This window comes from Chiloscyllium punctatum, chromosome 42 (genome assembly GCF_047496795.1).
Source record: "Chiloscyllium punctatum isolate Juve2018m chromosome 42, sChiPun1.3, whole genome shotgun sequence".
NCBI classification, from domain to species: domain Eukaryota; kingdom Metazoa; phylum Chordata; class Chondrichthyes; order Orectolobiformes; family Hemiscylliidae; genus Chiloscyllium; species Chiloscyllium punctatum.
Genome location: NC_092780.1, coordinates 9107956 through 9129174, shown reverse-complemented (window position 1 = coordinate 9129174; position 21219 = coordinate 9107956). Strand labels below are relative to the sequence as shown.

The following is a 21219-nucleotide window of genomic DNA, read 5'->3' as shown; positions in this document are numbered from 1 at the left end:
GCATTTTACTGCAGATCAAGAGGTCCCCAGTTCAAATCTGGGTGCCCCCTTTATACAAGCAACTTCCCGGCACTGGAGCGGCTTTTCAAGTAACTGCCGTTGCCCATCCTGCACAGGAAACACTGAAGGAGGGGTGTTTTGCTACCACAGCAAGGTTCCTTCTACGATGAACACCTCAAAGACACAAAGATCCGTGTTGCATCGTGAGATGTTGCAAAACATGCACTGCAGCCCCGAAACGAGAGCATGAAAGCGTTGCACGTACATACGGTCAGCGCGGATGCACTCGATGAGTGCATCTGCGCAATATCTTACGTCCACCACTCAGCCATTTCCAGTTCCGATGCAAATGCCATTGAAGTCAGACAGTCATTTTGGAGTTAGGTTCCACATACAAAACATCTGTGCTGCACGTAAACTGTTGAAAGGCGCAGACAAGAGAGTTGTTTTAGACAATTGTCACTGTAGTTTGTGGAAAGTGTAAACATGCACCGCAGTTTTCCGGTGGGGGTATAGCTCAGTGGTAGAGCATTTGACTGCAGATCAAGAGGTCCCCAGTTCAAATCTGGGTGCCCCCTTTATACAAGCAACTTCCCTGCACTGGAGCGGCTTTTCAAGTAACTGCCGTTGCCCATCCTGCACAGGAAACACTGAAGGAGGGGTGTTTTGCTACCACAGCAAGGTTCCTTCTACGATGAACACCTCAAAGACACGAAGATCCGTGTTGCATCGTGAGATGTTGCAAAACATGCACTGCAGCGCTGAAACGAGAGCATGAAAGCATCGCACGTGCACATGGTCAGCGCGGATGCACTCGATGAGTGCATCTGCGCAATATCTTCCGTCCATCTGAACTCTACCACTCAGCCATTTCCATTTCCGATGCAAATGCCATTGAAGTCAGACAGTCATTTTGGAGTTAGGTTCCACATACAAAACATCTGTGCTGCACGTAAACTGTTGAAAGGCGCAGACAAGAGAGTTGTTTTAGACAATTGTCACTGTAGTATGTGGAAAGTGTAAACATGCACCGCAGTTTTCTGTTGGGGGTACAGCTCAGTGGTAGAGCATTTGACTGCAGATCAAGAGGTCCCCAATTCAAATCTGGGTGCCCCCTTCATAGAAGCAACTTCCCGGCACTGGAGCGGCTTTTCAAGTAACTGCCGTTGCCCATCCTGCACAGGAAACACTGAAGGAGGGGTGTTTTGCTACCACAGCAAGGTTCCTTCTACGATGAACACCTCAAAGACACGAAGATCCGTGTTGCATCGTGAGATGTTGCAAAACATGCACTGCAGCGCAGAAACGAGAGCATGAAAGCGTTGCACGTGCATACGGTCAGCGCGGATGCACTCTATGAGTGCATCTGCGCAATATCTTCCGTCCATCTGAACTCTACCACTCAGCCATTTCCATTTCCGATGCAAATGCCATTGAAGTCAGACAGTCATTTTGGAGTTAGGTTCCACATACAAAACATCTGTGCTGCACGTAAACTGATGAAAGGCACAGACAAAAGAGTTGTTTTCGACAATTCTCACTGTAGTGTGTGGAAAGTATAAACATGCACCGCAGTTTTCTGTTGGGGGTATAGCTCAGTGGTAGAGCATTTGACTGCAGATCAAGCGGTCCCCAGTTCAAATCTGGGTGCCCCCTTTATACAAGCAACTTCCCTGCACTGGAGCGGCTTTTCAAGTAACTGCCGTTGCCCATCCTGCACAGGAAACACTGAAGGAGGGGTGTTTTGCTACCACAGCAAGGTTCCTTCTATGATGAACACCTCAAAGACTCAAAGATCCGTGGAGCATCGTGAGATGTTGCAAAACATGCACTGCAGCCCCGAAACGAGAGCATGAAAGCGTTGCACGTACATACGGTCAGCGCGGATGCACTCTATGAGTGCATCTGCGCAATATCTTCCGTCCATCTGAACTCTACCACTCAGCCATTTCCAGTTCCGATGCAAATGCCATTGAAGTCAGACAGTCATTTTGGAGTTAGGTTCCACATACAAAACATCTGTGCTGCACGTAAACTGTTGAAAGGCACAGACAAAAGAGTTGTTTTCGACAATTGTCACTGTAGTGTGTGGAAAGTATAAACATGCACCGCAGTTTTCCGTTGGGGGTATAGCTCAGTGGTAGAGCATTTGACTGCAGATCAAGAGGTCCCCAGTTCAAATCTGGGTGCCCCCTTTATACAAGCAACTTCCCTGCACTGGAGCGGCTTTTCAAGTAACTGCCGTTGCCCATCCTGCACAGGAAACACTGAAGGAGGGGTGTTTTGCTACCACAGCAAGGTTCCTTCTACGATGAACACCTCAAAGACACGAAGATCCGTGTTGCATCGTGAGATGTTGCAAAACATGCACTGCAGCGCCGAAACGAGAGCATGAAAGCATTGCACGTGCATACGGTCAGCGCCGAGGTCATCGGAGCAATATCTTCCGTCCATCTGGACTCTACCACTCAGCCATTTCCATTTCCGATGCAAATGCCATTGAAGTCAGACAGTCATTTTGGAGTTAGGTTCCACATACAAAACATCTGTGCTGCACGTAAACTGTTGAAAGGCACAGACAAAAGAGTTGTTTTCGACAATTGTCACTGTAGTGTGTGGAAAGTATAAACATGCACCGCAGTTTTCCGTTGGGGGTATAGCTCAGTGGTAGAGCATTTGACTGCAGATCAAGAGGTCCCCAGTTCAAATCTGGGTGCCCCCTTTATACAAGCAACTTCCCTGCACTGGAGCGGCTTTTCAAGTAACTGCCGTTGCCCATCCTGCACAGGAAACACTGAAGGAGGGGTGTTTTGCTACCACAGCAAGGTTCCTTCTACGATGAACACCTCAAAGACACGAAGATCCGTGTTGCATCGTGAGATGTTGCAAAACATGCACTGCAGCGCAGAAACGAGAGCATGAAAGCGTTGCACGTGCATACGGTCAGCGCCGAGGTCATCGGAGCAATATCTTCCGTCCATCTGGACTCTACCACTCAGCCATTTCCATTTCCGATGCAAATGCCATTGAAGTCAGACAGTCATTTTGGAGTTAGGTTCCACATACAAAACATCTGTGCTGCACGTAAACTGTTGAAAGGCACAGACAAAAGAGTTGTTTTCGACAATTGTCACTGTAGTGTGTGGAAAGTATAAACATGCACCGCAGTTTTCCGTTGGGGGTATAGCTCAGTGGTAGAGCATTTGACTGCAGATCAAGAGGTCCCCAGTTCAAATCTGGGTGCCCCCTTTATACAAGCAACTTCCCTGCACTGGAGCGGCTTTTCAAGTAACTGCCGTTGCCCATCCTGCACAGGAAACACTGAAGGAGGGGTGTTTTGCTACCACAGCAAGGTTCCTTCTACGATGAACACCTCAAAGACACGAAGATCCGTGTTGCATCGTGAGATGTTGCAAAACATGCACTGCAGCGCAGAAACGAGAGCATGAAAGCATCGCACGTGCATACGGTCAGCGCGGATGCACTCTATGAGTGCATCTGCGCAATATCTTCCGTCCATCTGAACTCTACCACTCAGCCATTTCCATTTCCGATGCAAATGCCATTGAAGTCAGACAGTCATTTTGGAGTTAGGTTCCACATACAAAACATCTGTGCTGCACGTAAACTGATGAAAGGCGCAGACAAGAGAGTTGTTTTAGACAATTGTCATTGTAGTATGTGGAAAGTGTAAACATGCACCGCCCTTTTCACGTGGGAGTCTAGCTCAGTGGTAGAGCATTTGACTGCAGATCCAGAGGTCCCCAGTTCAAATCTGGGTGCCCCCTTTATACAAGCAACTTCCCAGCACTGGAGCGGCTTTTCAAGTAACTGCCGTTGCCCATCCTGCACAGGAAACACTGAAGGAGGGGTGTTTTGCTACCACAGCAAGGTTCCTTCTACGATGAACACCTCAAAGACACAAAGATCCGTGTTGCATCGTGAGATGTTGCAAAACATGCACTGCAGCCCCGAAACGAGAGCATGAAAGCCTTGCACGTACATACGGTCAGCGCGGATGCACTCGATGAGTGCATCTGCGCAATATCTTACGTCCACCACTCAGCCATTTCCAGTTCCGATGCAAATGCCATTGAAGTCAGACAGTCATTTTGGAGTTAGGTTCCACATACAAAACATCTGTGCTGCACGTAAACTGTTGAAAGGCGCAGACAAGAGAGTTGTTTTAGACAATTGTCACTGTAGTATGTGGAAAGTGTAAACATGCACCGCCGTTTTCTGTTGGGGGTATAGCTCAGTGGTAGAGCATTTGACTGCAGATCACGAGGTCCCCAGTTCAAATCTGGGTGCCCCCTTTATACAAGCAACTTCCCTGCACTGGAGCGGCTTTTCAAGTAACTGCCGTTGCCCATCCTGCACAGGAAACACTGAAGGAGGGGTGTTTTGCTACCACAGCAAGGTTCCTTCTACGATGAACACCTCAAAGACACGAAGATCCGTGTTGCATCGTGAGATGTTGCAAAACATGCACTGCAGCGCTGAAACGAGAGCATGAAAGCATCGCACGTGCACATGGTCAGCGCGGATGCACTCGATGAGTGCATCTGCGCAATATCTTCCGTCCAGCTGAACTCTACCACTCAGCCATTTCCATTTCCGATGCAAATGCCATTGAAGTCAGACAGTCATTTTGGAGTTAGGTTCCACATACAAAACATCTGTGCTGCACGTAAACTGATGAAAGGCGCAGACAAGAGAGTTGTTTTAGACAATTGTCATTGTAGTATGTGGAAAGTGTAAACATGCACCGCCCTTTTCTCGTGGGTGTCTAGCTCAGTGGTAGAGCATTTGACTGCAGATCCAGAGGTCCCCAGTTCAAATCTGGGTGCCCCCTTTATACAAGCAACTTCCCTGCACTGGAGCGGCTTTTCAAGTAACTGCCGTTGCCCATCCTGCACAGGAAACACTGAAGGAGGGGTGTTTTGCGACCACAGCAAAGGTTCCTTCTTTGAAGAACACCTCAAAGACACGAAGATCCGTGTTGCATCGTGAGATGTTGCAAAACATGCACTGCATCGCAGAAACGAGAGCATGAAAGCGTTGCACGTGCATACGGTCAGCGCCGAGGTCATCGGAGCAATATCTTCCGTCCATCTGGACTCTACCACTCAGCCATTTCCATTTCCGATGCAAATGCCATTGAAGTCAGACAGTCATTTTGGAGTTAGGTTCCACATACAAAACATCTGTGCTGCACGTAAACTGTTGAAAGGCGCAGACAAGAGACTTGTTTTAGACAATTGTCACTGTAGTATGTGGAAAGTGTAAACATGCACCGCAGTTTTCTGTTGGGGTTATAGCTCAGTGGTAGAGCATTTTACTGCAGATCAAGAGGTCCCCAGTTCAAATCTGGGTGCCCCCTTTATACAAGCAACTTCCCTGCACTGGAGCGGCTTTTCAAGTAACTGCCGTTGCCCATCCTGCACAGGAAACACTGAAGGAGGGGTGTTTTGCTACCACAGCAAGGTTCCTTCTATGATGAACACCACAAAGACACAAAGATCCGTGTTGCATCGTGAGATGTTGCAAAACATGCACTGCAGCCCCGAAACGAGAGCATGAAAGCGTTGCACGTACATACGGTCAGCGCGGATGCACTCGATGAGTGCATCTGCGCAATATCTTACGTCCACCACTCAGCCATTTCCAGTTCCGATGCAAATGCCATTGAAGTCAAACAGTCATTTTGGAGTTAGGTTCCACATACAAAACATCTGTGCTGCACGGAAACTGTTGAAAGGCGCAGACAAGAGAGTTGTTTTAGACAATTGTCACTGTAGTATGTGGAAAGTGTAAACATGCACCGCAGTTTTCTGTTGGGGGTATAGCTCAGTGGTGGAGCATTTGACTGCAGATCAAGAGGTCCCCAGTTCAAATCTGGGTGCCCCCTTTATACAAGCAACTTCCCTGCACTGGAGCGGCTTTTCAAGTAACTGCCGTTGCCCATCCTGCACAGGAAACACTGAAGGAGGGGTGTTTTGCTACCACAGCAAGGTTCCTTCTACGATGAACACCTCAAAGACACGAAGATCCGTGTTGCATCGTGAGATGTTGCAAAACATGCACTGCAGCGCTGAAACGAGAGCATGAAAGCATCGCACGTGCATATGGTCAGCGCGGATGCACTCGATGAGTGCATCTGCGCAATATCTTCCGTCCATCTGAACTCTACCACTCAGCCATTTCCAGTTCCGATGCAAATGCCATTGAAGTCAGACAGTCAAAATGGAGTAAGGTTCCACATACAAAACATCTGTGCTGCACGTAAACTGATGAAAGGCGCAGACAAGAGAGTTGTTTTAGACAATTGTCATTGTAGTATGTGGAAAGTGTAAACATGCACCGCCCTTTTCTCATGGGAGTCTAGCTCAGTGGTAGAGCATTTGACTGCAGATCCAGAGATCCCCAGTTCAAATCTGGGTGCCCCCTTTATACAAGCAACTTCCCTGCACTGGAGCGGCTTTTCAAGTAACTGCCGTTGCCCATCCTGCACAGGAAACACTGAAGGAGGGGTGTTTTGCTACCACAGCAAGGTTCCTTCTTTGATGAACACCTCAAAGACACGAAGATCCGTGTTGCATCGTGAGATGTTGCAAAACATGCACTGCAGCGCAGAAACGAGAGCATGAAAGCATTGCACGTGCATACGGTCAGCGCCGAGGTCATCGGAGCAATATCTTCCGTCCACCTGAACTCTACCACTCAGCCATTTCCATTTCCGATGCAAATGCCATTGAAGTCAGACAGTCATTTTGGAGTTAGGTTCCACATACAAAACATCTGTGCTGCACGTAAACTGTTGAAAGGCGCAGACAAGAGAGTTGTTTTAGACAATTGTCACTGTAGTATGTGGAAAGTGTAAACATGCACCGCAGTTTTCTGTTGGGGGTATAGCTCAGTGGTAGAGCATTTTACTGCAGATCAAGAGGTCCCCAGTTCAAATCTGGGTGCCCCCTTCATAGAAGCAACTTCCCGGCACTGGAGCGGCTTTTCAAGTAACTGCCGTTGCCCATCCTGCACAGGAAACACTGAAGGAGGGGTGTTTTGCTACCACAGCAAGGTTCCTTCTACGATGAACACCTCAAAGACACAAAGATCCGTGTTGCATCGTGAGATGTTGCAAAACATGCACTGCAGCCCCGAAACGAGAGCATGAAAGCCTTGCACGTACATACGGTCAGCGCGGATGCACTCGATGAGTGCATCTGCGCAATATCTTACGTCCACCACTCAGCCATTTCCAGTTCCGATGCAAATGCCATTGAAGTCAGACAGTCATTTTGGAGTTAGGTTCCACATACAAAACATCTGTGCTGCACGTAAACTGTTGAAAGGCGCAGTCAAGAGAGTTGTTTTAGACAATTGTCACTGTAATATGTGGAAAGTGTAAACATGCACCGCAGTTTCCCGGTGGGGGTATAGCTCAGTGGTAGAGCATTTGACTGCAGATCAAGAGGTCCCCAGTTCAAATCTGGGTGCCCCCTTTATACAAGCAACTTCCCGGCACTGGAGCGGCTTTTCAAGTAACTGCCGTTGCCCCTCCTGCACAGGAAACACTGAAGGAGGGGTGTTTTGCTACCACAGCAAGGTTCCTTCTACGATGAACACCTCAAAGACACGAAGATCCGTGTTGCATCGTGAGATGTTGCAAAACATGCACTGCAGCGCTGAAACGAGAGCATGAAAGCATCGCACGTGCATATGGTCAGCGCGGATGCACTCGATGAGTGCATCTGCGCAATATCTTCCGTCCATCTGAACTCTACCACTCAGCCATTTCCATTTCCGATGCAAATGCCATTGAAGTCAGACAGTCATTTTGGAGTTAGGTTCCACATACAAAACATCTGTGCTGCACGTAAACTGTTGAAAGGCGCAGACAAGACAGTTGTTTTCGACAATTGTCATTGTAGTATGTGGAAAGTATAAACATGCACCGCAGTTTTCCGTTGGGGGTATAGCTCAGTGGTAGAGCATTTGACTGCAGATCAAGAGGTCCCCAGTTCAAATCTGGGTGCCCCCTTTTCCAAGCAACTTCCCGACACTGGAGCGGCTTTTCAAGTAACTGCCGTTGCCCCTCCTGCACAGGAAACACTGAAGGAGGGGTGTTTTGCTACCACAGCAAGGTTCCTTCTACGATGAACACCTCAAAGACACGAAGATCCGTGTTGCATCGTGAGATGTTGCAAAACATGCACTGCAGCGCAGAAACGAGAGCATGAAAGCGTTGCACGTGCATACGGTCAGCGCGGATGCACTCTATGAGTGCATCTGCGCAATATCTTCCGTCCATCTGAACTCTACCACTCAGCCATTTCCATTTCCGATGCAAATGCCATTGAAGTCAGACAGTCATTTTGGAGTTAGGTTCCACATACAAAACATCTGTACTGCACGTAAACTGTTGAAAGGCGCAGACAAGAGAGTTGTTTTAGACAATTGTCACTGTAATATGTGGAAAGTGTAAACATGCACCGCAGTTTCCCGGTGGGGGTATAGCTCAGTGGTAGAGCATTTGACTGCAGATCAAGAGGTCCCCAGCCCAAATCTGGGTGCCCCCTTTATACAAGCAACTTCCAGGCACTGGAGCGGCTTTTCAAGTAACTGCCGTTGCCCCTCCTGCACAGGAAACACTGAAGGAGGGGTGTTTTGCTACCACAGCAAGGTTCCTTCTACGATGAACACCTCAAAGACACGAAGATCCGTGTTGCATCGTGAGATGTTGCAAAACATGCACTGCAGCGCAGAAACGAGAGCATGAAAGCGTTGCACGTGCATACGGTCAGCGCGGATGCACTCTATGAGTGCATCTGCGCAATATCTTCCGTCCATCTGAACTCTACCACTCAGCCATTTCCATTACCGATGCAAATGCCATTGAAGTCAGACAGTCATTTTGGAGTTAGGTTCCACATACAAAACATCTGTGTTGCACGTAAACTGATGAAAGGCGCAGACAAGACAGTTGTTTTAGACAATTGTCATTGTAGTATGTGGAAAGTATAAACATGCACCGCAGTTTTCCGTTGGGGGTATAGCTCAGTGGTAGAGCATTTGACTGCAGATCAAGAGGTCCCCAGTTCCAATCTGGGTGCCCCCTTTTCCAAGCAACTTCCCGACACTGGAGCGGCTTTTCAAGTAACTGCCGTTGCCCCTCCTGCACAGGAAACACTGAAGGAGGGGTGTTTTGCTACCACAGCAAGGTTCCTTCTACGATGAACACCTCAAAGACACGAAGATCCGTGTTGCATCGTGAGATGTTGCAAAACATGCACTGCAGCGCAGAAACGAGAGCATGAAAGCTTTGCACGTACATACGGTCAGCGCGGATGCACTCGATGAGTGCATCTGCGCAATATCTTCCGTCCATCACTCAGCCATTTCCATTTCCGATGCAAATGCCATTGAAGTCAGACAGTCATTTTGGAGTTAGGTTCCACATACAAAACATCTGTGCTGCACGTAAACTGATGAAAGGCGCAGACAAGAGAGTTGTTTTAGACAATTGTCATTGTAGTATGTGGAAAGTGTAAACATGCACCGCCCTTTTCTCGTGGGTGTCTAGCTCAGTGGTAGAGCATTTGACTGCAGATCCAGAGGTCCCCAGTTCAAATCTGGGTGCCCCCTTTATACAAGCAACTTCCCTGCACTGGAGCGGCTTTTCAAGTAACTGCCGTTGCCCATCCTGCACAGGAAACACTGAAGGAGGGGTGTTTTGCGACCACAGCAAAGGTTCCTTCTTTGAAGAACACCTCAAAGACACGAAGATCCGTGTTGCATCGTGAGATGTTGCAAAACATGCACTGCATCGCAGAAACGAGAGCATGAAAGCGTTGCACGTGCATACGGTCAGCGCCGAGGTCATCGGAGCAATATCTTCCGTCCATCTGGACTCTACCACTCAGCCATTTCCATTTCCGATGCAAATGCCATTGAAGTCAGACAGTCATTTTGGAGTTAGGTTCCACATACAAAACATCTGTGCTGCACGTAAACTGTTGAAAGGCGCAGACAAGAGACTTGTTTTAGACAATTGTCACTGTAGTATGTGGAAAGTGTAAACATGCACCGCAGTTTTCTGTTGGGGTTATAGCTCAGTGGTAGAGCATTTTACTGCAGATCAAGAGGTCCCCAGTTCAAATCTGGGTGCCCCCTTTATACAAGCAACTTCCCTGCACTGGAGCGGCTTTTCAAGTAACTGCCGTTGCCCATCCTGCACAGGAAACACTGAAGGAGGGGTGTTTTGCTACCACAGCAAGGTTCCTTCTATGATGAACACCACAAAGACACAAAGATCCGTGTTGCATCGTGAGATGTTGCAAAACATGCACTGCAGCCCCGAAACGAGAGCATGAAAGCGTTGCACGTACATACGGTCAGCGCGGATGCACTCGATGAGTGCATCTGCGCAATATCTTACGTCCACCACTCAGCCATTTCCAGTTCCGATGCAAATGCCATTGAAGTCAAACAGTCATTTTGGAGTTAGGTTCCACATACAAAACATCTGTGCTGCACGGAAACTGTTGAAAGGCGCAGACAAGAGAGTTGTTTTAGACAATTGTCACTGTAGTATGTGGAAAGTGTAAACATGCACCGCAGTTTTCTGTTGGGGGTATAGCTCAGTGGTGGAGCATTTGACTGCAGATCAAGAGGTCCCCAGTTCAAATCTGGGTGCCCCCTTTATACAAGCAACTTCCCTGCACTGGAGCGGCTTTTCAAGTAACTGCCGTTGCCCATCCTGCACAGGAAACACTGAAGGAGGGGTGTTTTGCTACCACAGCAAGGTTCCTTCTACGATGAACACCTCAAAGACACGAAGATCCGTGTTGCATCGTGAGATGTTGCAAAACATGCACTGCAGCGCTGAAACGAGAGCATGAAAGCATCGCACGTGCATATGGTCAGCGCGGATGCACTCGATGAGTGCATCTGCGCAATATCTTCCGTCCATCTGAACTCTACCACTCAGCCATTTCCAGTTCCGATGCAAATGCCATTGAAGTCAGACAGTCAAAATGGAGTAAGGTTCCACATACAAAACATCTGTGCTGCACGTAAACTGATGAAAGGCGCAGACAAGAGAGTTGTTTTAGACAATTGTCATTGTAGTATGTGGAAAGTGTAAACATGCACCGCCCTTTTCTCATGGGAGTCTAGCTCAGTGGTAGAGCATTTGACTGCAGATCCAGAGATCCCCAGTTCAAATCTGGGTGCCCCCTTTATACAAGCAACTTCCCTGCACTGGAGCGGCTTTTCAAGTAACTGCCGTTGCCCATCCTGCACAGGAAACACTGAAGGAGGGGTGTTTTGCTACCACAGCAAGGTTCCTTCTTTGATGAACACCTCAAAGACACGAAGATCCGTGTTGCATCGTGAGATGTTGCAAAACATGCACTGCAGCGCAGAAACGAGAGCATGAAAGCATTGCACGTGCATACGGTCAGCGCCGAGGTCATCGGAGCAATATCTTCCGTCCACCTGAACTCTACCACTCAGCCATTTCCATTTCCGATGCAAATGCCATTGAAGTCAGACAGTCATTTTGGAGTTAGGTTCCACATACAAAACATCTGTGCTGCACGTAAACTGTTGAAAGGCGCAGACAAGAGAGTTGTTTTAGACAATTGTCACTGTAGTATGTGGAAAGTGTAAACATGCACCGCAGTTTTCTGTTGGGGGTATAGCTCAGTGGTAGAGCATTTTACTGCAGATCAAGAGGTCCCCAGTTCAAATCTGGGTGCCCCCTTCATAGAAGCAACTTCCCGGCACTGGAGCGGCTTTTCAAGTAACTGCCGTTGCCCATCCTGCACAGGAAACACTGAAGGAGGGGTGTTTTGCTACCACAGCAAGGTTCCTTCTACGATGAACACCTCAAAGACACAAAGATCCGTGTTGCATCGTGAGATGTTGCAAAACATGCACTGCAGCCCCGAAACGAGAGCATGAAAGCCTTGCACGTACATACGGTCAGCGCGGATGCACTCGATGAGTGCATCTGCGCAATATCTTACGTCCACCACTCAGCCATTTCCAGTTCCGATGCAAATGCCATTGAAGTCAGACAGTCATTTTGGAGTTAGGTTCCACATACAAAACATCTGTGCTGCACGTAAACTGTTGAAAGGCGCAGTCAAGAGAGTTGTTTTAGACAATTGTCACTGTAATATGTGGAAAGTGTAAACATGCACCGCAGTTTCCCGGTGGGGGTATAGCTCAGTGGTAGAGCATTTGACTGCAGATCAAGAGGTCCCCAGTTCAAATCTGGGTGCCCCCTTTATACAAGCAACTTCCCGGCACTGGAGCGGCTTTTCAAGTAACTGCCGTTGCCCCTCCTGCACAGGAAACACTGAAGGAGGGGTGTTTTGCTACCACAGCAAGGTTCCTTCTACGATGAACACCTCAAAGACACGAAGATCCGTGTTGCATCGTGAGATGTTGCAAAACATGCACTGCAGCGCTGAAACGAGAGCATGAAAGCATCGCACGTGCATATGGTCAGCGCGGATGCACTCGATGAGTGCATCTGCGCAATATCTTCCGTCCATCTGAACTCTACCACTCAGCCATTTCCATTTCCGATGCAAATGCCATTGAAGTCAGACAGTCATTTTGGAGTTAGGTTCCACATACAAAACATCTGTGCTGCACGTAAACTGTTGAAAGGCGCAGACAAGACAGTTGTTTTCGACAATTGTCATTGTAGTATGTGGAAAGTATAAACATGCACCGCAGTTTTCCGTTGGGGGTATAGCTCAGTGGTAGAGCATTTGACTGCAGATCAAGAGGTCCCCAGTTCAAATCTGGGTGCCCCCTTTTCCAAGCAACTTCCCGACACTGGAGCGGCTTTTCAAGTAACTGCCGTTGCCCCTCCTGCACAGGAAACACTGAAGGAGGGGTGTTTTGCTACCACAGCAAGGTTCCTTCTACGATGAACACCTCAAAGACACGAAGATCCGTGTTGCATCGTGAGATGTTGCAAAACATGCACTGCAGCGCAGAAACGAGAGCATGAAAGCGTTGCACGTGCATACGGTCAGCGCGGATGCACTCTATGAGTGCATCTGCGCAATATCTTCCGTCCATCTGAACTCTACCACTCAGCCATTTCCATTTCCGATGCAAATGCCATTGAAGTCAGACAGTCATTTTGGAGTTAGGTTCCACATACAAAACATCTGTACTGCACGTAAACTGTTGAAAGGCGCAGACAAGAGAGTTGTTTTAGACAATTGTCACTGTAATATGTGGAAAGTGTAAACATGCACCGCAGTTTCCCGGTGGGGGTATAGCTCAGTGGTAGAGCATTTGACTGCAGATCAAGAGGTCCCCAGCCCAAATCTGGGTGCCCCCTTTATACAAGCAACTTCCAGGCACTGGAGCGGCTTTTCAAGTAACTGCCGTTGCCCCTCCTGCACAGGAAACACTGAAGGAGGGGTGTTTTGCTACCACAGCAAGGTTCCTTCTACGATGAACACCTCAAAGACACGAAGATCCGTGTTGCATCGTGAGATGTTGCAAAACATGCACTGCAGCGCAGAAACGAGAGCATGAAAGCGTTGCACGTGCATACGGTCAGCGCGGATGCACTCTATGAGTGCATCTGCGCAATATCTTCCGTCCATCTGAACTCTACCACTCAGCCATTTCCATTACCGATGCAAATGCCATTGAAGTCAGACAGTCATTTTGGAGTTAGGTTCCACATACAAAACATCTGTGTTGCACGTAAACTGATGAAAGGCGCAGACAAGACAGTTGTTTTAGACAATTGTCATTGTAGTATGTGGAAAGTATAAACATGCACCGCAGTTTTCCGTTGGGGGTATAGCTCAGTGGTAGAGCATTTGACTGCAGATCAAGAGGTCCCCAGTTCCAATCTGGGTGCCCCCTTTTCCAAGCAACTTCCCGACACTGGAGCGGCTTTTCAAGTAACTGCCGTTGCCCCTCCTGCACAGGAAACACTGAAGGAGGGGTGTTTTGCTACCACAGCAAGGTTCCTTCTACGATGAACACCTCAAAGACACGAAGATCCGTGTTGCATCGTGAGATGTTGCAAAACATGCACTGCAGCGCAGAAACGAGAGCATGAAAGCTTTGCACGTACATACGGTCAGCGCGGATGCACTCGATGAGTGCATCTGCGCAATATCTTCCGTCCATCACTCAGCCATTTCCATTTCCGATGCAAATGCCATTGAAGTCAGACAGTCATTTTGGAGTTAGGTTCCACATACAAAACATCTGTACTGCACGTAAACTGTTGAAAGGCGCAGTCAAGAGAGTTGTTTTAGACAATTGTCACTGTAATATGTGGAAAGTGTAAACATGCACCGCAGTTTCCCGGTGGGGGTATAGCTCAGTGGTAGAGCATTTGACTGCAGATCAAGAGGTCCCCAGTTCAAATCTGGGTGCCCCCTTTATACAAGCAACTTCCCGGCACTGGAGCGGCTTTTCAAGTAACTGCCGTTGCCCCTCCTGCACAGGAAACACTGAAGGAGGGGTGTTTTGCTACCACAGCAAGGTTCCTTCTATGATGAACACCTCAAAGACTCAAAGATCCGTGGAGCATCGTGAGATGTTGCAAAACATGCACTGCAGCCCCGAAACGAGAGCATGAAAGCGTTGCACGTACATACGGTCAGCGCGGATGCACTCTATGAGTGCATCTGCGCAATATCTTCCGTCCATCTGAACTCTACCACTCAGCCATTTCCAGTTCCGATGCAAATGCCATTGAAGTCAGACAGTCATTTTGGAGTTAGGTTCCACATACAAAACATCTGTGCTGCACGTAAACTGTTGAAAGGCACAGACAAAAGAGTTGTTTTCGACAATTGTCACTGTAGTGTGTGGAAAGTATAAACATGCACCGCAGTTTTCCGTTGGGGGTATAGCTCAGTGGTAGAGCATTTGACTGCAGATCCAGAGGTCCCCAGTTCAAATCTGGGTGCCCCCTTTATACAAGCAACTTCCCTGCACTGGAGCGGCTTTTCAAGTAACTGCCGTTGCCCATCCTGCACAGGAAACACTGAAGGAGGGGTGTTTTGCTACCACAGCAAGGTTCCTTCTACGATGAACACCTCAAAGACACGAAGATCCGTGTTGCATCGTGAGATGTTGCAAAACATGCACTGCAGCGCCGAAACGAGAGCATGAAAGCATTGCACGTGCATACGGTCAGCGCCGAGGTCATCGGAGCAATATCTTCCGTCCATCTGGACTCTACCACTCAGCCATTTCCATTTCCGATGCAAATGCCATTGAAGTCAGACAGTCATTTTGGAGTTAGGTTCCACATACAAAACATCTGTGCTGCACGTAAACTGTTGAAAGGCACAGACAAAAGAGTTGTTTTCGACAATTGTCACTGTAGTGTGTGGAAAGTATAAACATGCACCGCAGTTTTCCGTTGGGGGTATAGCTCAGTGGTAGAGCATTTGACTGCAGATCAAGAGGTCCCCAGTTCAAATCTGGGTGCCCCCTTTATACAAGCAACTTCCCTGCACTGGAGCGGCTTTTCAAGTAACTGCCGTTGCCCATCCTGCACAGGAAACACTGAAGGAGGGGTGTTTTGCTACCACAGCAAGGTTCCTTCTACGATGAACACCTCAAAGACACGAAGATCCGTGTTGCATCGTGAGATGTTGCAAAACATGCACTGCAGCGCAGAAACGAGAGCATGAAAGCGTTGCACGTGCATACGGTCAGCGCGGATGCACTCTATGAGTGCATCTGCGCAATATCTTCCGTCCATCTGAACTCTACCACTCAGCCATTTCCATTTCCGATGCAAATGCCATTGAAGTCAGACAGTCATTTTGGAGTTAGGTTCCACATACAAAACATCTGTGCTGCACGTAAACTGATGAAAGGCGCAGACAAGAGAGTTGTTTTAGACAATTGTCATTGTAGTATGTGGAAAGTGTAAACATGCACCGCCTTTTTCTTGTGGGTGTCTGGCTCAGTGGTAGAGCATTTGACTGCAGATCCAGAGGTCCCCAGTTCAAATCTGGGTGCCCCCTTTATACAAGCAACTTCCCTGCACTGGAGCGGCTTTTCAAGTAAATGCCGTTGACCATCCTGCACAGGAAACACTGAAGGAGGGGTGTTTTGCTACCACAGCAAGGTTCCTTCTTTGATGAACACCTCAAAGACACGAAGATCCGTGTTGCATCGTGAGATGTTGCAAAACATGCACTGCAGCGCCGAAACGAGAGCATGAAAGCATTGCACGTGCATACGGTCAGCGCCGAGGTCATCGGAGCAATATCTTCCGTCCATCTGGACTCTACCACTCAGCCATTTCCATTTCCGATGCAAATGCCATTGAAGTCAGACAGTCATTTTGGAGTTAGGTTCCACATACAAAACATCTGTGCTGCACGTAAACTGTTGAAAGGCGCAGACAAGAGACTTGTTTTAGACAATTGTCACTGTAGTATGTGGAAAGTGTAAACATGCACCGCAGTTTTCTGTTGGGGTTATAGCTCAGTGGTAGAGCATTTTACTGCAGATCAAGAGGTCCCCAGTTCAAATCTGGGTGCCCCCTTTATACAAGCAACTTCCCTGCACTGGAGCGGCTTTTCAAGTAACTGCCGTTGCCCATCCTGCACAGGAAACACTGAAGGAGGGGTGTTTTGCTACCACAGCAAGGTTCCTTCTATGATGAACACCTCAAAGACACAAAGATCCGTGTTGCATCGTGAGATGTTGCAAAACATGCACTGCAGCCCCGAAACGAGAGCATGAAAGCGTTGCACGTACATACGGTCAGCGCGGATGCACTCGATGAGTGCATCTGCGCAATATCTTCCGTCCATCACTCAGCCATTTCCATTTCCGATGCAAATGCCATTGAAGTCAGACAGTCATTTTGGAGTTAGGTTCCACATACAAAACATCTGTACTGCACGTAAACTGTTGAAAGGCGCAGACAAGAGAGTTGTTTTAGACAATTGTCACTGTAATATGTGGAAAGTGTAAACATGCACCGCAGTTTCCCGGTGGGGGTATAGCTCAGTGGTAGAGCATTTGACTGCAGATCAAGAGGTCCCCAGTTCAAATCTGGGTGCCCCCTTTATACAAGCAACTTCCCGGCACTGGAGCGGCTTGTCAAGTAACTGCCGTTGCCCCTCCTGCACAGGAAACACTGAAGGAGGGGTGTTTTGCTACCACAGCAAGGTTCCTTCTACGATGAACACCTCAAAGACACGAAGATCCGTGTTGCATCGTGAGATGTTGCAAAACATGCACTGCAGCGCAGAAACGAGAGCATGAAAGCGTTGCACGTGCATACGGTCAGCGCGGATGCACTCTATGAGTGCATCTGCGCAATATCTTCCGTCCATCTGAACTCTACCACTCAGCCATTTCCATTACCGATGCAAATGCCATTGAAGTCAGACAGTCATTTTGGAGTTAGGTTCCACATACAAAACATCTGTGTTGCACGTAAACTGATGAAAGGCGCAGACAAGACAGTTGTTTTAGACAATTGTCATTGTAGTATGTGGAAAGTATAAACATGCACCGCAGTTTTCCGTTGGGGGTATAGCTCAGTGGTAGAGCATTTGACTGCAGATCAAGAGGTCCCCAGTTCAAATCTGGGTGCCCCCTTTTCCAAGCAACTTCCCGACACTGGAGCGGCTTTTCAAGTAACTGCCGTTGCCCCTCCTGCACAGGAAACACTGAAGGAGGGGTGTTTTGCTACCACAGCAAGGTTCCTTCTACGATGAACACCTCAAAGACACGAAGATCCGTGTTGCATCGTGAGATGTTGCAAAACATGCACTGCAGCGCAGAAACGAGAGCATGAAAGCGTTGCACGTGCATACGGTCAGCGCGGATGCACTCTATGAGTGCATCTGCGCAATATCTTCCGTCCATCTGAACTCTACCACTCAGCCATTTCCATTTCCGATGCAAATGCCATTGAAGTCAGACAGTCATTTTGGAGTTAGGTTCCACATACAAAACATCTGTGCTGCACGTAAACTGATGAAAGGCGCAGACAAGAGAGTTGTTTTAGACAATTGTCATTGTAGTATGTGGAAAGTGTAAACATGCACCGCCTTTTTCTTGTGGGTGTCTAGCTCAGTGGTAGAGCATTTGACTGCAGATCCAGAGGTCCCCAGTTCAAATCTGGGTGCCCCCTTTATACAAGCAACTTCCCTGCACTGGAGCGGCTTTTCAAGTAACTGCCGTTGCCCATCCTGCACAGGAAACACTGAAGGAGGGGTGTTTTGCTACCACAGCAAGGTTCCTTCTTTGATGAACACCTCAAAGACACGAAGATCCGTGTTGCATCGTGAGATGTTGCAAAACATGCACTGCAGCGCAGAAACGAGAGCATGAAAGCATTGCACGTGCATACGGTCAGCGCCGAGGTCATCGGAGCAATATCTTCCGTCCACCTGAACTCTACCACTCAGCCATTTCCATTTCCGATGCAAATGCCATTGAAGTCAGACAGTCATTTTGGAGTTAGGTTCCACATACAAAACATCTGTGCTGCACGTAAACTGTTGAAAGGCGCAGACAAGAGAGTTGTTTTAGACAATTGTCACTGTAATATGTGGAAAGTGTAAACATGCACCGCAGTTTTCCGCTGGGGGTATAGCTCAGTGGTAGAGCATTTGACTGCAGATCAAGAGGTCCCCAGTTCAAATCTGGGTGCCCTCTTTATACAAGCAACTTCCCGGCACTGGAGCGGCTTTTCAAGTAACTGCCGTTGCCCCTCCTGCACAGGAAACACTGAAGGAGGGGTGTTTTGCTACCACAGCAAGGTTCCTTCTACGATGAACACCTCAAAGACACGAAGATCCGTGTTGCATCGTGAGATGTTGCAAAACATGCACTGCAGCGCTGAAACGAGAGCATGAAAGCATCGCACGTGCATATGGTCAGCGCGGATGCACTCGATGAGTGCATCTGCGCAATATCTTCCGTCCATCTGAACTCTACCACTCAGCCATTTCCAGTTCCGATGCAAATGCCATTGAAGTCAGACAGTCAAAATGGAGTAAGGTTCCACATACAAAACATCTGTGCTGCACGTAAACTGATGAAAGGCGCAGACAAGAGAGTTGTTTTAGACAATTGTCATTGTAGTATGTGGAAAGTGTAAACATGCACCGCCCTTTTCTCATGGGAGTCTAGCTCAGTGGTAGAGCATTTGACTGCAGATCCAGAGATCCCCAGTTCAAATCTGGGTGCCCCCTTTATACAAGCAACTTCCCTGCACTGGAGCGGCTTTTCAAGTAACTGCCGTTGCCCATCCTGCACAGGAAACACTGAAGGAGGGGTGTTTTGCTACCACAGCAAGGTTCCTTCTTTGATGAACACCTCAAAGACACGAAGATCCGTGTTGCATCGTGAGATGTTGCAAAACATGCACTGCAGCGCAGAAACGAGAGCATGAAAGCATTGCACGTGCATACGGTCAGCGCCGAGGTCATCGGAGCAATATCTTCCGTCCACCTGAACTCTACCACTCAGCCATTTCCATTTCCGATGCAAATGCCATTGAAGTCAGACAGTCATTTTGGAGTTAGGTTCCACATACAAAACATCTGTGCTGCACGTAAACTGTTGAAAGGCGCAGACAAGAGAGTTGTTTTAGACAATTGTCACTGTAGTATGTGGAAAGTGTAAACATGCACCGCAGTTTTCTGTTGGGGGTATAGCTCAGTGGTAGAGCATTTTACTGCAGATCAAGAGGTCCCCAGTTCAAATCTGGGTGCCCCCTTCATAGAAGCAACTTCCCGGCACTGGAGCGGCTTTTCAAGTAACTGCCGTTGCCCATCCTGCACAGGAAACACTGAAGGAGGGGTGTTTTGCTACCACAGCAAGGTTCCTTCTACGATGAACACCTCAAAGACACAAAGATCCGTGTTGCATCGTGAGATGTTGCAAAACATGCACTGCAGCCCCGAAACGAGAGCATGAAAGCCTTGCACGTACATACGGTCAGCGCGGATGCACTCGATGAGTGCATCTGCGCAATATCTTACGTCCACCACTCAGCCATTTCCAGTTCCGATGCAAATGCCATTGAAGTCAGACAGTCATTTTGGAGTTAGGTTCCACATACAAAACATCTGTGCTGCACGTAAACTGTTGAAAGGCGCAGTCAAGAGAGTTGTTTTAGACAATTGTCACTGTAATATGTGGAAAGTGTAAACATGCACCGCAGTTTCCCGGTGGGGGTATAGCTCAGTGGTAGAGCATTTGACTGCAGATCAAGAGGTCCCCAGTTCAAATCTGGGTGCCCCCTTTATACAAGCAACTTCCCGGCACTGGAGCGGCTTTTCAAGTAACTGCCGTTGCCCCTCCTGCACAGGAAACACTGAAGGAGGGGTGTTTTGCTACCACAGCAAGGTTCCTTCTACGATGAACACCTCAAAGACACGAAGATCCGTGTTGCATCGTGAGATGTTGCAAAACATGCACTGCAGCGCTGAAACGAGAGCATGAAAGCATCGCACGTGCATATGGTCAGCGCGGATGCACTCGATGAGTGCATCTGCGCAATATCTTCCGTCCATCTGAACTCTACCACTCAGCCATTTCCATTTCCGATGCAAATGCCATTGAAGTCAGACAGTCATTTTGGAGTTAGGTTCCACATACAAAACATCTGTGCTGCACGTAAACTGTTGAAAGGCGCAGACAAGACAGTTGTTTTCGACAATTGTCATTGTAGTATGTGGAAAGTATAAACATGCACCGCAGTTTTCCGTTGGGGGTATAGCTCAGTGGTAGAGCATTTGACTGCAGATCAAGAGGTCCCCAGTTCAAATCTGGGTGCCCCCTTTTCCAAGCAACTTCCCGACACTGGAGCGGCTTTTCAAGTAACTGCCGTTGCCCCTCCTGCACAGGAAACACTGAAGGAGGGGTGTTTTGCTACCACAGCAAGGTTCCTTCTACGATGAACACCTCAAAGACACGAAGATCCGTGTTGCATCGTGAGATGTTGCAAAACATGCACTGCAGCGCAGAAACGAGAGCATGAAAGCGTTGCACGTGCATACGGTCAGCGCGGATGCACTCTATGAGTGCATCTGCGCAATATCTTCCGTCCATCTGAACTCTACCACTCAGCCATTTCCATTTCCGATGCAAATGCCATTGAAGTCAGACAGTCATTTTGGAGTTAGGTTCCACATACAAAACATCTGTACTGCACGTAAACTG

The 21219-nt window shown here is 48.2% G+C and overlaps 21 non-coding genes across 21 annotated transcripts; all 21 read left to right on the top strand.

The window, feature by feature from the left end:
• The first annotated feature begins 506 nt into the window (after nucleotides 1–506).
• Nucleotides 507–578, top strand: trnac-gca (transfer RNA cysteine (anticodon GCA)). Its single transcript has one exon. It is a non-coding gene; the product is annotated as a tRNA-Cys (tRNA).
• Nucleotides 579–1584: 1006 nt separating this feature from the next.
• On the top strand, nucleotides 1585–1656 carry trnac-gca (transfer RNA cysteine (anticodon GCA)). Its single transcript has one exon. It is a non-coding gene; the product is annotated as a tRNA-Cys (tRNA).
• Nucleotides 1657–2123: 467 nt separating this feature from the next.
• trnac-gca (transfer RNA cysteine (anticodon GCA)) lies at nucleotides 2124–2195 on the top strand. The gene has a single exon. It is a non-coding gene; the product is annotated as a tRNA-Cys (tRNA).
• Nucleotides 2196–2650: 455 nt separating this feature from the next.
• trnac-gca (transfer RNA cysteine (anticodon GCA)) lies at nucleotides 2651–2722 on the top strand. The gene has a single exon. It is a non-coding gene; the product is annotated as a tRNA-Cys (tRNA).
• Nucleotides 2723–3177: 455 nt separating this feature from the next.
• On the top strand, nucleotides 3178–3249 carry trnac-gca (transfer RNA cysteine (anticodon GCA)). The gene has a single exon. It is a non-coding gene; the product is annotated as a tRNA-Cys (tRNA).
• A 995-nt stretch (nucleotides 3250–4244) lies between these two features.
• Nucleotides 4245–4316, top strand: trnac-gca (transfer RNA cysteine (anticodon GCA)). The gene has a single exon. It is a non-coding gene; the product is annotated as a tRNA-Cys (tRNA).
• Nucleotides 4317–5839: 1523 nt separating this feature from the next.
• trnac-gca (transfer RNA cysteine (anticodon GCA)) lies at nucleotides 5840–5911 on the top strand. The gene has a single exon. It is a non-coding gene; the product is annotated as a tRNA-Cys (tRNA).
• Nucleotides 5912–7433: 1522 nt separating this feature from the next.
• trnac-gca (transfer RNA cysteine (anticodon GCA)) lies at nucleotides 7434–7505 on the top strand. Its single transcript has one exon. It is a non-coding gene; the product is annotated as a tRNA-Cys (tRNA).
• A 467-nt stretch (nucleotides 7506–7972) lies between these two features.
• Nucleotides 7973–8044, top strand: trnac-gca (transfer RNA cysteine (anticodon GCA)). Its single transcript has one exon. It is a non-coding gene; the product is annotated as a tRNA-Cys (tRNA).
• A 1005-nt stretch (nucleotides 8045–9049) lies between these two features.
• Nucleotides 9050–9121, top strand: trnac-gca (transfer RNA cysteine (anticodon GCA)). The gene has a single exon. It is a non-coding gene; the product is annotated as a tRNA-Cys (tRNA).
• Nucleotides 9122–10632: 1511 nt separating this feature from the next.
• trnac-gca (transfer RNA cysteine (anticodon GCA)) lies at nucleotides 10633–10704 on the top strand. The gene has a single exon. It is a non-coding gene; the product is annotated as a tRNA-Cys (tRNA).
• Nucleotides 10705–12226: 1522 nt separating this feature from the next.
• Nucleotides 12227–12298, top strand: trnac-gca (transfer RNA cysteine (anticodon GCA)). Its single transcript has one exon. It is a non-coding gene; the product is annotated as a tRNA-Cys (tRNA).
• Nucleotides 12299–12765: 467 nt separating this feature from the next.
• trnac-gca (transfer RNA cysteine (anticodon GCA)) lies at nucleotides 12766–12837 on the top strand. Its single transcript has one exon. It is a non-coding gene; the product is annotated as a tRNA-Cys (tRNA).
• Nucleotides 12838–13842: 1005 nt separating this feature from the next.
• trnac-gca (transfer RNA cysteine (anticodon GCA)) lies at nucleotides 13843–13914 on the top strand. Its single transcript has one exon. It is a non-coding gene; the product is annotated as a tRNA-Cys (tRNA).
• Nucleotides 13915–14369: 455 nt separating this feature from the next.
• On the top strand, nucleotides 14370–14441 carry trnac-gca (transfer RNA cysteine (anticodon GCA)). Its single transcript has one exon. It is a non-coding gene; the product is annotated as a tRNA-Cys (tRNA).
• Nucleotides 14442–15435: 994 nt separating this feature from the next.
• On the top strand, nucleotides 15436–15507 carry trnac-gca (transfer RNA cysteine (anticodon GCA)). Its single transcript has one exon. It is a non-coding gene; the product is annotated as a tRNA-Cys (tRNA).
• Nucleotides 15508–17029: 1522 nt separating this feature from the next.
• trnac-gca (transfer RNA cysteine (anticodon GCA)) lies at nucleotides 17030–17101 on the top strand. The gene has a single exon. It is a non-coding gene; the product is annotated as a tRNA-Cys (tRNA).
• A 467-nt stretch (nucleotides 17102–17568) lies between these two features.
• Nucleotides 17569–17640, top strand: trnac-gca (transfer RNA cysteine (anticodon GCA)). The gene has a single exon. It is a non-coding gene; the product is annotated as a tRNA-Cys (tRNA).
• Nucleotides 17641–18633: 993 nt separating this feature from the next.
• Nucleotides 18634–18705, top strand: trnac-gca (transfer RNA cysteine (anticodon GCA)). Its single transcript has one exon. It is a non-coding gene; the product is annotated as a tRNA-Cys (tRNA).
• A 1522-nt stretch (nucleotides 18706–20227) lies between these two features.
• Nucleotides 20228–20299, top strand: trnac-gca (transfer RNA cysteine (anticodon GCA)). The gene has a single exon. It is a non-coding gene; the product is annotated as a tRNA-Cys (tRNA).
• A 467-nt stretch (nucleotides 20300–20766) lies between these two features.
• On the top strand, nucleotides 20767–20838 carry trnac-gca (transfer RNA cysteine (anticodon GCA)). The gene has a single exon. It is a non-coding gene; the product is annotated as a tRNA-Cys (tRNA).
• Nucleotides 20839–21219: the final 381 nt, after the last annotated feature.